General features: G+C 49.2%; 1 protein-coding gene across 3 annotated transcripts in view; it reads left to right on the top strand.

The window, feature by feature from the left end:
* The window catches only part of SMARCA2 (SWI/SNF related BAF chromatin remodeling complex subunit ATPase 2), a 1,851,064-nt gene that overhangs the window by 78,867 nt on the left and 1,758,867 nt on the right, over positions 1-13,330 (top strand). The gene's annotated exons all lie outside the window — the stretch shown is intronic.

Below are 13,330 nucleotides of genomic sequence, written 5' to 3'. Positions count from 1 at the left end.
GGCGGAAATCAGGTGCCGGGAGGCTGAGTTACAGCCGAGGATCAGCGAGCCCAGAACGCAGGCCTGAGACCGGGGAAACCAGTCGCCAGCGCACCCGACCGGAAGTGTGATCGGCCCGGCGGTGGCAGACCGGAAGTGGCCGGGACTGGAAGGGGACCCCACGAAAGGCTCAGCGACCTTCCTTGCCTACACTGGCTCTACCGGTGAAGCGCACACGTGATTCTGCGCTGCTGGAGGGGCGGAGGAACTGTCGAGGACCGAGGCGCCGTGAGGAGGGAGCTGTGACGCTACGGTGAGGAGCCATCCGTGACCACCGCCGGAGTGGGCAAGATCCGCGGGGGTTGCGGAGTGCCTGGGAGCTCTCCCCCCCCCCCCCCCCCCCCCCATCTCCACCGCCCGCGCGCATTTAGCCGTGAAGCAGCACCAAGCACTGAGCCTACGACGTGAGGCTGCGCAGCTCCAGTACTGAGGGACACGACCGGTGGACTCGTGGCTGCCTACCACATTACATAGCATGGGCCCATGGTAGCGCCCAGGGCCACAATAGACACGAGGCGCTCTCAGTGACACTCCGGAGCCATAGTAGGACCTCGCACTGTGGTACAGCTGTGACCCTACAAAACGTGAGCGGGTTGAGGCGACCAGGGAGGGTGGAACACCTGGCGAGACAGGCGAACTGTGGCTGAATCTCCACCATCATTGGGGACGCGATCCTGATCCCCCTTTTACGTCCGACTGTCTGCCCTAGCTGTGTTGCAAGTGGGGCCGGGCCCGTGGCTGGCCTCCTCTCTCCTGCTCCGTCCCGCCAACTGACCTGCTGCGCTCTACAGTGGACGTCATGGCAGGAAAAGGCGCCAAGGGCGGCACGACCCAGACACGTATCGAGAGATACACCAGTGATAAAACGACCTCCCCTCCAGCGGAAGGACGGAATGTATCTACGAGAACGGCGGACATTGCGGGGTCGAAGAAGGCAACCCTGGATGACGTAATGCGGGCTCTCACGCAAGTCCAAACTACGGTGGGTTCGATCTCGACAGAAATTACCCTCATCCGAGCAGACCTCCACAAAATGGCCGAAAAAGTGGGATCACTGGAGATAGTCACAAAATCACTGGTGGAGGATGTCTCGGAGCTCCAGACGGCAATGGAGGCAGTCGTGGCTGAGAATAAAGTGCTGAAGGACAAACTGGACGACCAGGAAGGACGCTCCAGGCGGAACAACATCCGCATTCTTGGAGTTCCAGAGTCGGAGGGTACTAGAGCGACTGACCTTTTTGTGGAAGACCTCATCAAATCGCAGCTCCAACCGAAGGGATTGTCAATGTTCTTTTCGGTCGAGAGGGCGCATAGAGTACCTGGCGGTCAGCCTAAACCGGGAGCATCCCCTAGACCAATCCTGGCACGACTATTTAACTTCCGAGATAGGGATGCCGTCCTACAAGCTGCGCGGGTGTCCCCACCCGTGAAGGTCCAGAACTCCACCGTGGCATTTTTCCCGGACTATACTGCAGAGGTGGCCAGGAGGAGGAAAACGTTCATGGACGTAAAAAAGGAGCTTAGGAGGAGGGAGATCCAATACTCCATGATCTTTCCGGCTAAACTGCGGGTGGTAGCAGACAACAGAACTTGGTTCTTTGACAATCCGGAGATTGCCCGGGACTGGCTGGACGGATGGAGGCCAGCCTCACAACCCCGCCGTCAGGGGCGAAATAGAAAGGGCCGACTTCTGGTGGATCAGGGCGAGAATCAAGGTGACGGCTTGGAAGCCGGAAGTAGTTCGCCGCTGAGAGACAATGCTGATGCTGATCTGGAGGTCGATATTTAGTGACCCGGCAGGTATGAGACTATTTCGATATTATGGCTGCTGCCTGTGCTGCCGTGAGCACTGGACTGAGGGCCCTGCAGAGGGTATGAGGGGTCGCTGACTTTGGAGTACTCCTCACCCCCGACGAGCAAGTAACTTTGTACTTTTACTTGGGTGGGTTAAAGCACTCTGCTAAGTTGGGGTGGCGGGCAGTTTTGAGTCCGTGTGGCAGGGAAGCAGGGAGGAGGGGAGTTTTGGGTAAGGGAGGGTTGTTGCGGTTTAATGGTTTGTATTGTTTGACTCTGCTGATTACATTGGTATCCACATTTGTCGCGTTGGGCCTGACTACGCACACCGAATGGCCTGGTGTTGCCTCGAAGACGCCGGGCCGGCCACTGCTCGCACAGGAGGAACGCCCTGGGACTAGGTGCACATCAGACACGACACTACCAAGCCCTTCAGGTCCTGGGTTTATGCATACAGCTTTACAATGGCAGGACTGTCCCAACCAAGTAATGTGACAGATGCTCCTGGAGTGGGGCCTGTGCCTCCGCTACAGATTATGTCCTGGAATGTGAGAGGTCTGGGGGATAAGGTGAAGAGAGGGTTGGTTCTTCAACATATTAGGTGGTTCCACTGCGACCTGGTCCTCCTTCAAGAGACACACTTAGTGGGTGCAGCTGGTAGGGCTCTGGACAGGCGGGGATACCGCATGATCGCACACTCGGACTTCACTACAGGGTCCCGTGGGACTGGCATCTTACTGAAGAAAGCATCTAGATTTATTGTAAAGGCTACCAAGATTGATAGTTCTGGGCGCTTTGCAGCAGCCTGTGGGCAGTGGGAGGGAGTCTCCCTTAATGTGGTGTCTGTATATATCCCCCCGGCATTACATGCGGCTGCACTTCCGGACCTGGGAAAGTTCCTTCTAGAACTCCCGGACGGAGACCTAGTGGTGGGAGGAGATTTTAACGCGTTGGCCCATGCTACGAAAGATAGGTTCCCGACCCGGACGCAGGCACCTGGCCTGTCCAGATTTAGTGAATTTATTGAGGCACAAGGGTTGGTAGACATATGGCGACACCTGCACCCCGAAGATCACCAGTACTCTTATTATTCTGCTGCACACGACTGCCTATCCCGCATTGATTACTTCCTTACACTGGGGGGTGGTCGACTCACGGTGGAGGATGTGTGCATTAGACCTCGGGGTATTTCTGATCACTCCCCCCTGACTATGTCCCTGTCCTGCACGGAGATCGCTCGTAAGAGAATCTACCCCATTTACCCCGGGTATCTCAAGATACCTCAAGTCCGTAAAGACTTGAAGAAAACGACCAAGCTATACTTCGCGGAAAACTTAGGCACAGTGTCCTCCCCAACGACTTTGTGGGAAGCATATAAAACAGTGTTCAGGGGCCAGGCGATTGCAGCGATAACGCGACATAAACGTGAGCAGAAAGCAGAACTGCTGGCTCTGGAGCTACAAATGGAGCAAGCTACTGCGGCCCATATGGCGCTCCCGTCGGAAGACACACGCCACACACTCCACCTCCGCCAACAGTTACATAACGATCTCCTCAGAAAGCGAACAGTGGAAAACATTGAAACGACTGCGCAAAGAGTCTATGATGTGGGAGACAAAGCCAACAAACTACTGGCTTGGCTGGATAGGAAGAACGAGGGCAGCAGACACATTCTACAATTAAAGGATCCGAAGGGAACGTCCCATACGCGTCCCTCCGAGATTATTGAGATCCTGGCTGACCACTATCAGACGGTCTACACCCCACTGGCGGTGGTCACAGCGGAAGCGGCGGCAGTAACGCTGCAAACCATACCAGTCGCAACTTTGCCTTCGGAAGCAATGGCTGAATTGGAGGCGGATCTGACGGAGGAAGAGCTACGAGCGGCCATTGGTGCATTACGTACGGGCAAGGCGCTCGGCCCTAACGGGATTCCAGTTGAGTGGTATCAGACAGTCTCTGACACCTTGAGCTCGCCACTACTGGCCATGTTCGCGGAGTGCCGAGAAACGGGGGTTCTGCCCCTGGATCAACGGGTAGCGACCATAGTGACTGTCCCAAAACCAGGTAAATCACCCACGGAATGTGCGTCATACCGCCCAATTTCACTGCTTAATGCTGAAGCTAAAATTCTGGCGAAACTCATTGCGAACAGACTGACCCCACACCTGCAATGTCTGGTCCACCCGGATCAATCGGGCTTCATGCCACACAGAAGCACGGCACTAAACCTCCGACGTGTACACGGGGTGCTGGCGCGAGCCCACTTACTGCTAGAACCGGCGGCCATTCTGTCACTAGACGCCAGAATGGCTTTTGATATGGTGGAATGGCAATACTTATTCGCGGTCTTGACTCTTATGGGCTTTGGTCCCAAGTTTGTTTCGTGGGTCAAACTACTATACACGGATCCGGTGGCACACGTGGCGGCCAATGGCTACATCTCTCGAGCGATCCCCTTGGCTAGAGGGACGCGTCAGGGGTGTCCACTGTCCCCCTTGCTGTTCGCCCTGGTGCTGGAACCGCTGGCTACTGTCATTAGGACCACTCCACTGCTGAAAGGTCTAACGTGGGGGGACGCCTGGGAGGACAGGGTATCCCTGTATGCCGACGACATGCTGATTTACCTATCTCGCCCGGAAACGGGCATCCCGAATTTGCTGGCAATCTGCGATGCGCATGGATTACACTCCGGATACATGATTAACTGGGCGAAGTCAGTCGTTTACGTACTGAAAGGTCCAGCGCCACTCCTTCCCAACAACTGCCCGCTGGTTATAGCTGATACCTCGTTTAAATACTTGGTCGTCCAGGTCACTAGTGACGCGGATATGTTCTATGATTTAAACTTGGCGCCCCCTCTTACCCGTCTGCGGGCGGATGTGCGACACTGGAAAACCTTGCCCCTTACGCTGCTGGGACGCGCGGCGCTGTTTAAAATGATGGCATTACCGCGCCTCCTGTACGTGCTAGAAAACACCCCGATCCTGGTTCCGCCATCCTATTTCCGTAAAGTGACGGCGCTGATAACCGAGTTGCTATGGGGAGAACGTCCACCCAGAATTGCACACGCGAAGCTTAACCGTGGATGGTACGACGGAGGGATAGCCTTACCAAATATTGAGCTCTACTACTGGGCATCACAACTCAAAGTTATTAATCACTGGTTACACATCCCCCAGAATGACCCGGCATACTTCTCAGATAGAACACAATTGGGAACACACAGTTTGCTGGCCCCGCTTTACACTCCTAGCCTCGCGAAGAAACTATTCGGTCCAACCAAACACACAGTCGCTATATGGCACAAGGCACTGACACGGCTTAAGTGGAAGGGAGTCATAACCAAACTTACTCCACTGTGGGACACTAAACAATTGGGCTGTCTTAGGTCAAGTAAAGGCTTTACTCAGTGGGACACTATCGGCATATCGACAGTGGGAGACCTGTGGACTTCTACGGGAATGGTCCCTTTTCCACACCTGCAACGACAATATGCATTAGGCCCCAATGAGACTTACAGATATGTACAGATACGGCATGCACTCATGGCGGTCATTGAACCGGGCACTAAACTCCCGGACTCCTCACCTCTGGAGGACCGACTTCTCACAGAATTCATGCCAACACGCGCCACCTCACTCACATACCGTAAGTTATTGAATAATTTGCCTGATCCCTTGCAGAAGTTGAAGGAAAGGTGGGAATCTGAGTTAGGATCCATGGATGAGACAGAATGGAATGCCGCACTGGCATCGCCGCGGGAGGCGGGTGTGTCAGCCCGGTTCAGACTGATACAGCTCAAAATACTACACAGGGTATATTACACCAGAACCTCACTACACAAAATGCATAGGGCGGAAACCCCGTATTGCCTTAGAGAGTGTGGGGAGGAAGGAACATTGCTACACACGCTTTGGGAATGTCCTATTATCTCGAATTACTGGCGGCAAATCATGCGCACTGTTTCTCAGACCCTTGACACTTCAATACCGCCAGACCCACGTCTGTGCCTTCTGAATGTGTGGGAGGGGGTTGACCTGCCACACCGGAGACAGCAGTGGGTCACTATTGGGACTATGGTGGCCAAACGCGACATTGCGCAGAGGTGGGGTGTAGCGGAACTACCTACGCTGGCATTATGGTGTAGAACGATGGACAAACTGATGATTATTGAACGTACTGTGTACAGAATGAGAGCTAACACGCGCAAGTGGAATGCAATTTGGGTGGCATGGAATAAGTATAGGGGGGATCTATGCGAGCCGCTTCCGGAGGATGAGGGCGATAGCTCAGACGAGGATGAAGACCTGGAAGACTAGATTAGAGGGAGAGGGTGGACAGACTGGGAAGGTCAGGGATCGAGTGCCAGGGATACCAGTGGAGCGGGCGTGGGGAAGGGGAGAGGTGGTAGCATAGGAACCTGGTCCTAACAAGTGACAATGGGGATGCGTGGGAGGATTCAATGTGACTGTCCTTATTGGCATGAGTCTAAAGTTTGGATTGTTTGTTATAAAAAGCACAAAACAGTAAGACGTCTTACCAACTATTGATGTATCATGATTGCCTTATATAATGTGTCAAACATTCGCTGCCGGACCGGAAGGTTGTCGGCTGAATAGCTGTCTCACAATGTGAAACCATGACTGATCGAGAACTACTTCCTTCCACTGTGATGAACAATTACTGTCAGTTTGACAAATGCCAATAAAGTCTTACCAAAAAAAAAAAAAGAAAAGAAAATGGGCATCGAGTGTCTGTTTCCCAGCGGACCAGTGTAAGGTTCTTTCTGTTGTAGAACTTGGAAATGGGAAAGATCGTCTTTCTGGGTTTTTCTTTTTTTAAAGTAAAACAATTAACACCTTTCATGCTGGTGACTGAACCGCTCCGTCACCAGCCTCGGTCGCGCTGTGCTGGTGACGGAGCGGTTCCGTCACGGCCCGCTCGGCGCACCTGCGTGGCGCGTTCTATTGAGCGGGCGGGGCTGTGACGGAACCGCTCCGTCACAAGTACAGCGCGCCCGGGCTCGTGACGGAGCGGTTCCGTCACGAGTATGGGAGCGCCGCATGGCCCCACCTCCCCTCTAACCCTGCGGCCGAATTGCCGCCGCAGCGAAGGTGTTCAAGGGAAACACTGACTGCCGAAACTGTTGACAGTGATAGGTTTACATTACACATTATGACCCTACTGCATTTCAAACATTCCCCTGATTTTCTATTCACTATTGACATATCATAACATATCATAGCACTGGCGTATGTAGGAAAGGTGCTATGGATCGCAGTGCTGGGTTGGAAAATGGGTCCCTGTCTGCCTCATAGCTGAGTAGTAAAAGACTATCTTAATAGAGGTGCAGTGGGCCCTTCACACCCTGGTGCACCAGTACCACTGCATAGGCTGTTCTAATAATGGCTACGCCAATGTTCATCTTATTGAGGTGTCAAGGGCCCGACGATAGTAACACTATTTAAAATGGGCTAATACATTGTTCCTTTTCGCAAGTAGTGTACAGATTGGAGTGAAGACCTTGTGGTCATCATCCACAGTACGGTGACCACATTGTCTCTTTATAGAGGATATCTGATCTGCAGCACCTTTTGGGGCAGGGGGTGGTGGAGGGGTTAACCTGTTTTATGCACCCTGTGTATTAAATACGTAAATTGGAGCGAACAATAAATTGATTTTGATAAAAATGCATTGTTGCACCTTTGTAATGAAAGCAAAGAAAGATGAAACGTAATGTTTCTTTCAAATGAATTATTAGGTTAGAGATTACGGTTTCAAAACATTCGCCATCATATAATTTCCTGATCTAGAACACATTGCTATGTTTTAGTACTGTGGCGCAAAGCCATGCCACCCAAGAGTATCGTAAAAGCCTGTGATTACTCGTTTTACATTTACTTTTCTGCAGCCATCTTTTTCCCGTTCAGGCTCTACTCTCTTTGGAAAGAAGCTTGAGTAACAAAAACATTAATGTTGTTTACAGTTAAGTCTTCTGCAATATAGTTAAATCATCCTTCTAGTGAAAAATGTCTTCTGCTAATTTGATTATTCCCTAATGAAAATTGTATGGCTAGCTCTGCCTCGAATATTCCCGTGTGTAGCAATTTACACCTTCTAATACAGAACCATCATTCAAAACCTGCATTAAATTTACATTGTCGCTAATCCCTACTGGGCTATAATTGCAAGTTTTTTGGATTGCACTATTTATAGTGCAGAAAAAATGTATTGCACATGAGCGCAAGAAAACAAACTAATAAATAAAAACAAGCATTGAAAAAGCTAATAGGTCTCACCTATGCAAGAGCTATTGGCTTTGCCAATGTCTTTTAGCTATGTAGTACAGCAGAGTGGCGTAGAGTGAAATGGAGTGGCATAGCATAGAGTTATGCAATAGCGTGGCTTACAGTGAAGTGGTGTGTGAAGTGGACTGGAGTAGTGTAGAGTGGCGTGGGCTGGCGTAGAGTAGGGTAGATTTAAGTGTCTTACAGTGGAGTTGACTGGTATGGCGTAGAGGAGTGGCATGTTGTGGAGTGGCGTAGATTGGCTTGGAGTGTGGTAGAGTGAAGTGGCATTCTGTGTAGCGGAATAAAGTGCCACCGAGTGGGGTGACATGACATATTGTATGGTGGCGTAAAGTGGAAGGCATAGAATAGAGTGGACTGGGATAGAGTAAAGTGGCACAGAGTAGTGCAGAGTAGAGTGCAATGCTTATAGTGGTGCAGAGTAGAGTGGCATATAGTGCACTAGCGTAGAGTGCCTTGGCGTAGAGTGGTGCAGTGAAGAGTAGAGGGCAATGGTGCTGAGTAGAGTGGCATAGAGTGCAGTGAAATAGAGCATAGGAGAGTAGAGTGCAGTGGTGTAGAGTCCAGTGTTATAAAGTGGGGCAGGGTAGAGTGCAGTGGCGTAGAGTGCAGTGGTGCAGCATAGAGTACAATGAGTTAGAGTAGAGTGGCAGAGTAGAGTGGTGCAGAGTAGAATGGTGCAGAGTGGATTAAAGTAGCATACAGTAGAGTGGTGCAGAGTAGAGTGTCCCGGGTAGAGTGCAGTGGTGCAGCATAGAGCGCAATGATTTAGCATGGCAGAGTAGAGTGGTGCAGAGTAGATTAAAATGGCATTGAGTTCAGTTGCATCAAATGTAGTGGCGTAAAGTGGTGAAGAGTAGATTAGAGTGGCGTAGAGTGTAGTGCATGGAGTGGAGTGCAGTGGCATAGAGTGGTGCTGGGTAGAGTGTCGTATAGTGCAGTGGCATAGAGGAGAGTGGTGCAGTGGCATAGAGTGGAGTGGCATAGAGTAGAGTGGCACAGTGGAGTAGAGTGGTGCAATGTGATGAGCGCATTGATGCAGTCTACAGTGGCATAGAGAGTAGTGGTGCAGAGTAGAGAGCAGTGGCATAGAGCACAGCGACATAAAGTACAGGGTAGGGAGGTGGTATGGAAAAGAAGCAACATGGAAGAGGAATGGGTGGGAGGGAATAGAAGCTACATGGACAGGTATATGGGAGACGGACTGAAAACAGAAGTGCTCATATGGAGTGCTTTTATACCAGAAAAGTAGCCCAAAAAAGGGACAGTGGATAGGTACGATTACTTGGTCCATGCTCTAGGGGAGGTCCAAACACAAGAAGAGGACATGACCTACACATACCATGGCAAACTGGAATGAAGGAAATTTGAGCGATGCTGAAGCTTACAAATGATAATTTATGGGTGGGCTGTAAGCTATGGGTGGACTCTATTTCACTATATAAATCTGCAACACTGTACTCCAGTCCATCCCCGTACACTCCACTGTCCAACTCTGTACTCCACTCTATGCCGGTACAACATTCTAGTGTAGTTTGGGATTTTCTAACACTTTGACACAACACTGCACTCTACTGTACGAGACAACACTCTGATTTATGACAGTTTACTCAACTCTATGCTATTGTAATTTTAATTGCTTCTATATAGTACTTACTACCCCTGACGAGGCTTCAAAGTGCTTTTCGGCAAATAGGATGCTGCTTCTAAACCCAAAAAGGATTAGTGGTGAATTAGTATAGGGAAATATGAAATTCATTTGAGCGGTGAACAAGCGAGTCTGTTATTTGGATTAAAAAGGATAGTGGAGGGATAGAAGAGGGATGGGTTAGCATTTATACAGTGCTTGGTACCCCTGATGATTGAAAAAACGCTTTTCGATGAGTAGCAAGCTCCTCCGGAACCCAAACAGGATTAGTGGTGAGTTGGTATAGGGAAATATCAAATTAATTTGAGCAGTAGACATGTGAATCTGTTAGTTGGATTGAAAATGTTAGTGGAGGGATAGAAGATCGCAGGGTCTAGAAAGTGTTTATTTGGAGATCATAGCAGGAGGAGGAGGTTTGGGATGAGTGGGGGCAGGAGTACGAGGGCAGGGTTTAGAAAGGCTTGTTGTTTGGAAGATCTGAATAGTAAAGAGGTTTGAGATGATGCAAGGGAGGGGTATCTATGCCACTCCAGTCTACTCCACACCACCCTACAACGCGCCAATACACTCTATTGTACTTTACTCCACACTACATTGCTCCACTCAACTTTACTCCACTATACAAAACTTTTACCTCACTCTGCGCACCTCTATAGTTCAGCACCCTGCTGTATTTTATACAGCTTGAGACCACACGACTCTACAACACTGTATGACACTCTCTGACACTTTGTCATCGTTGGCTCAACAGACAATAACCAGTCCATAAGGGTGAAGAGTGCTGCAGCAACAAATGATGGATGGAATGCTGAATGAATCAAACAGCTGGGCTGTTTCCATGAGGAGCAGTTTCACGACTGATTTGCATATGGCTGGGTCCAAACTGGGGTGGCGTAGGGAGCAAAAGAACAATGGATATAACCCAGATCTCTTGACTGTGGGTGAATGTTTGATTAATTCAGCATTCAATCTATAGTTTTTGCCACAGTTCATCAGGGGCAACGTACGTCCCAAATCCCCCACCCCTCCGACAACAATTTCAAAACCTCTTTAATGCACCCTTAGTGGCACACAGCCATCTGTTGTGAATCAGGGTCAGCCATTTCCTTCAGGGGTGGCACAGCATCGCATCAGACAGTTGGGTCCTTCAAACTGACCAATGGGGCTACAACCTTCCATTCTTCTTCAACCCACCCCACCTACATGCAGAGCAGCATTTGGAGTACCGTCTTCCTGGTTTGCACCTGGAGGTGTAGGCTGTTTTGGCCCCAGAAGCCATAGATACAATACTGGCCTCAAAAGTGGGGGCTGGATGTTGATTCTGCTAATTCATTGCTCCAAAGAAGGACGGGGTCCTTTGTCCTAATTTTGATCTTGTGATGGGGGGGTGAACCTGCTGACGTCTGAGGTCAACCTGCCAATGACACACCTGCCTCCTTCGCAGAGGCTTCCTTTCATCTTTAGGATACCACAACAGGACTTAAATGAGGTTTTCCCATTCCTTGTGTGCCCTTTTGGAGCCAGTACACAGTTTCCCACTGCACTTATTGACCTTAAAACCAATTTTGGGGATTTTTATTTCAGCACGCTGTGGGAGTGATCTAGGTGCCCATATGCCTGATACCACCTTTTTTCCCAGACAAGCTTGTCATAAGAACTCAAGCTGAGTTCCTGCTGAAGGTAATGACCCCTTTCCATGGCAGACAAGCCATCACGCTTTTGACATTCTTTGCTTCGCTTCCTCACTTAATAGAGGAGGAGAGACTCAATCAGTTGGACTGAGATTTTACATCAAGTGTACCAACGAGCAGTTGGTAGATGATTTTTTCTTTGTGGGGTACTCTGAAGGGAAAGAAGGGCAAGGCAGTGCAGAAGAAGACCATCTCATAATGGACAATCCTCTGTATTAAGATATGGTGCGCATTGGCTAGTAAACAGCATTCTAAAGTTCTGAAGGCCCATTCCACCAGAGCTAAGGCTACTGCCACTGCGTTGGCATGCAGAGGGCCTGTCCTGGATATCTGTCAGCCTACTACTTTGGTATCAGTGCACACGTTCACAAACCACTATTGCATTGGCATTCATGTCCATCGGGATGTGCACTTTAGCCTTTCAGTCCTGTTATACTTTGTGATGTGATCCATTCCTCAGACCCAATACCTTGGGAGGTACTGCTTTGGTATCTTTTCACAAGGCGAGGAATCTGTGGTTAGAAGTGTCCATTAATAATTGTCTTTCTGGCTGATACTCCATCTAAACTGAGATTCTTCACTGCCTTCCCACCTCACCGTTCTGTGGGATGGTCTCCTTTTCTTTCTGAAGAGGTACAAATTTAGGAATCTGCATGCTAGTCCTTCCAGTCTGCTGATGAGCTCTGGATCTGAAGCCGCAGATAACCTTCTGAAAGAAATTGGTATAAGTGCGCATATGCTGCTCTTCCATGGCACACTGCGCCACCCATCGGCACACAGAAGCACTGCTATTTGAGTTTCCTGATCCGATACACTTTGGCATCTGGGGATATTCAAGAGGTGAGGAATTTGCAGTTAGTGTATCCACCAGACAGAGCGTTAATAAAGGTATGGTTAATGACTTGTTCATTTAGCATCTCTGCTGGAAAATGTTGGTACTGTCCATGAAAATTTAGAATTCGATGTGAAAAGTTCCAGTGTTTTTGCAGTGGTGAAATAACGTCCTGCAGTACAATTCACTGAGGCAGTGTAATAGCTGCACGACACCAATCCCTAGTACTCTCCTTCCTCCAATTCCCTGTGTTGCATTTCTGGAAAAATAATATTCTAGGGTCCAAAGCTCTCTGGTGTGCCCAGTTAATATTATTCTTGATAGTGTTAAAGAGGCATCTAGAAGAGTAATGTGATGTCTAGAATTATAGACCCAGGCATACTTATTAGATGTCTCACTTTTGCATTTTGGTTGTACATAAAATGCTTTGTGTAATCTGGTTGTATCTGCCCTAAGTCTGTGTCATGAATTTCAATGAGTGTTTCGAAGGTGAGCTTCATAGACGTTTTGTCAGGCCATTAATTATATTGGAAAGAAGACGTTTTTGAGCATAATCTGAAAACCACTATTTGTTCAAAATTAAGTACCACGTACACCAACCATCGCTCTTCACAACAGTGTATTAAACAAAACATCTTGCTCCATCCTCATGTTGTTACAGTGTACTTAAAGTTGCTATTGCCTTTGGCAAGTCTGTACGTTTGTCAGCCTTCCTATTTAGTCTTGGGTTTGTCTACGCTCCGAAAGCTATTGTTTGTGTTACTGCTTGCCTTGCTTGTTAACCATATCCTGTTTTTGCTGTGCCATGCTAGTATGCTGTTATGTTCTAAACACCTAACTATTTTTTGGTTGGTAAGCCTTGCCTATCTATGTCTAGAATGTTTTGTAATTTTATAAAAAGTTGGGTTTATTCTCATCCGGTATGTGTTGCAAAGGCTTTGCGATTCTGTGTAGTGTCCTTGGTAACGGGTCTGCTTTTGTAGGTTATGTTTGATTTTATCTGGCTCTATTATAT

The sequence above is a fragment of the Lissotriton helveticus genome, chromosome 2_1, assembly GCF_964261635.1.
Source record: "Lissotriton helveticus chromosome 2_1, aLisHel1.1, whole genome shotgun sequence".
NCBI lineage: Eukaryota > Metazoa > Chordata > Amphibia > Caudata > Salamandridae > Lissotriton > Lissotriton helveticus.
This window is presented reverse-complemented; position numbering and strand designations above follow the sequence as displayed.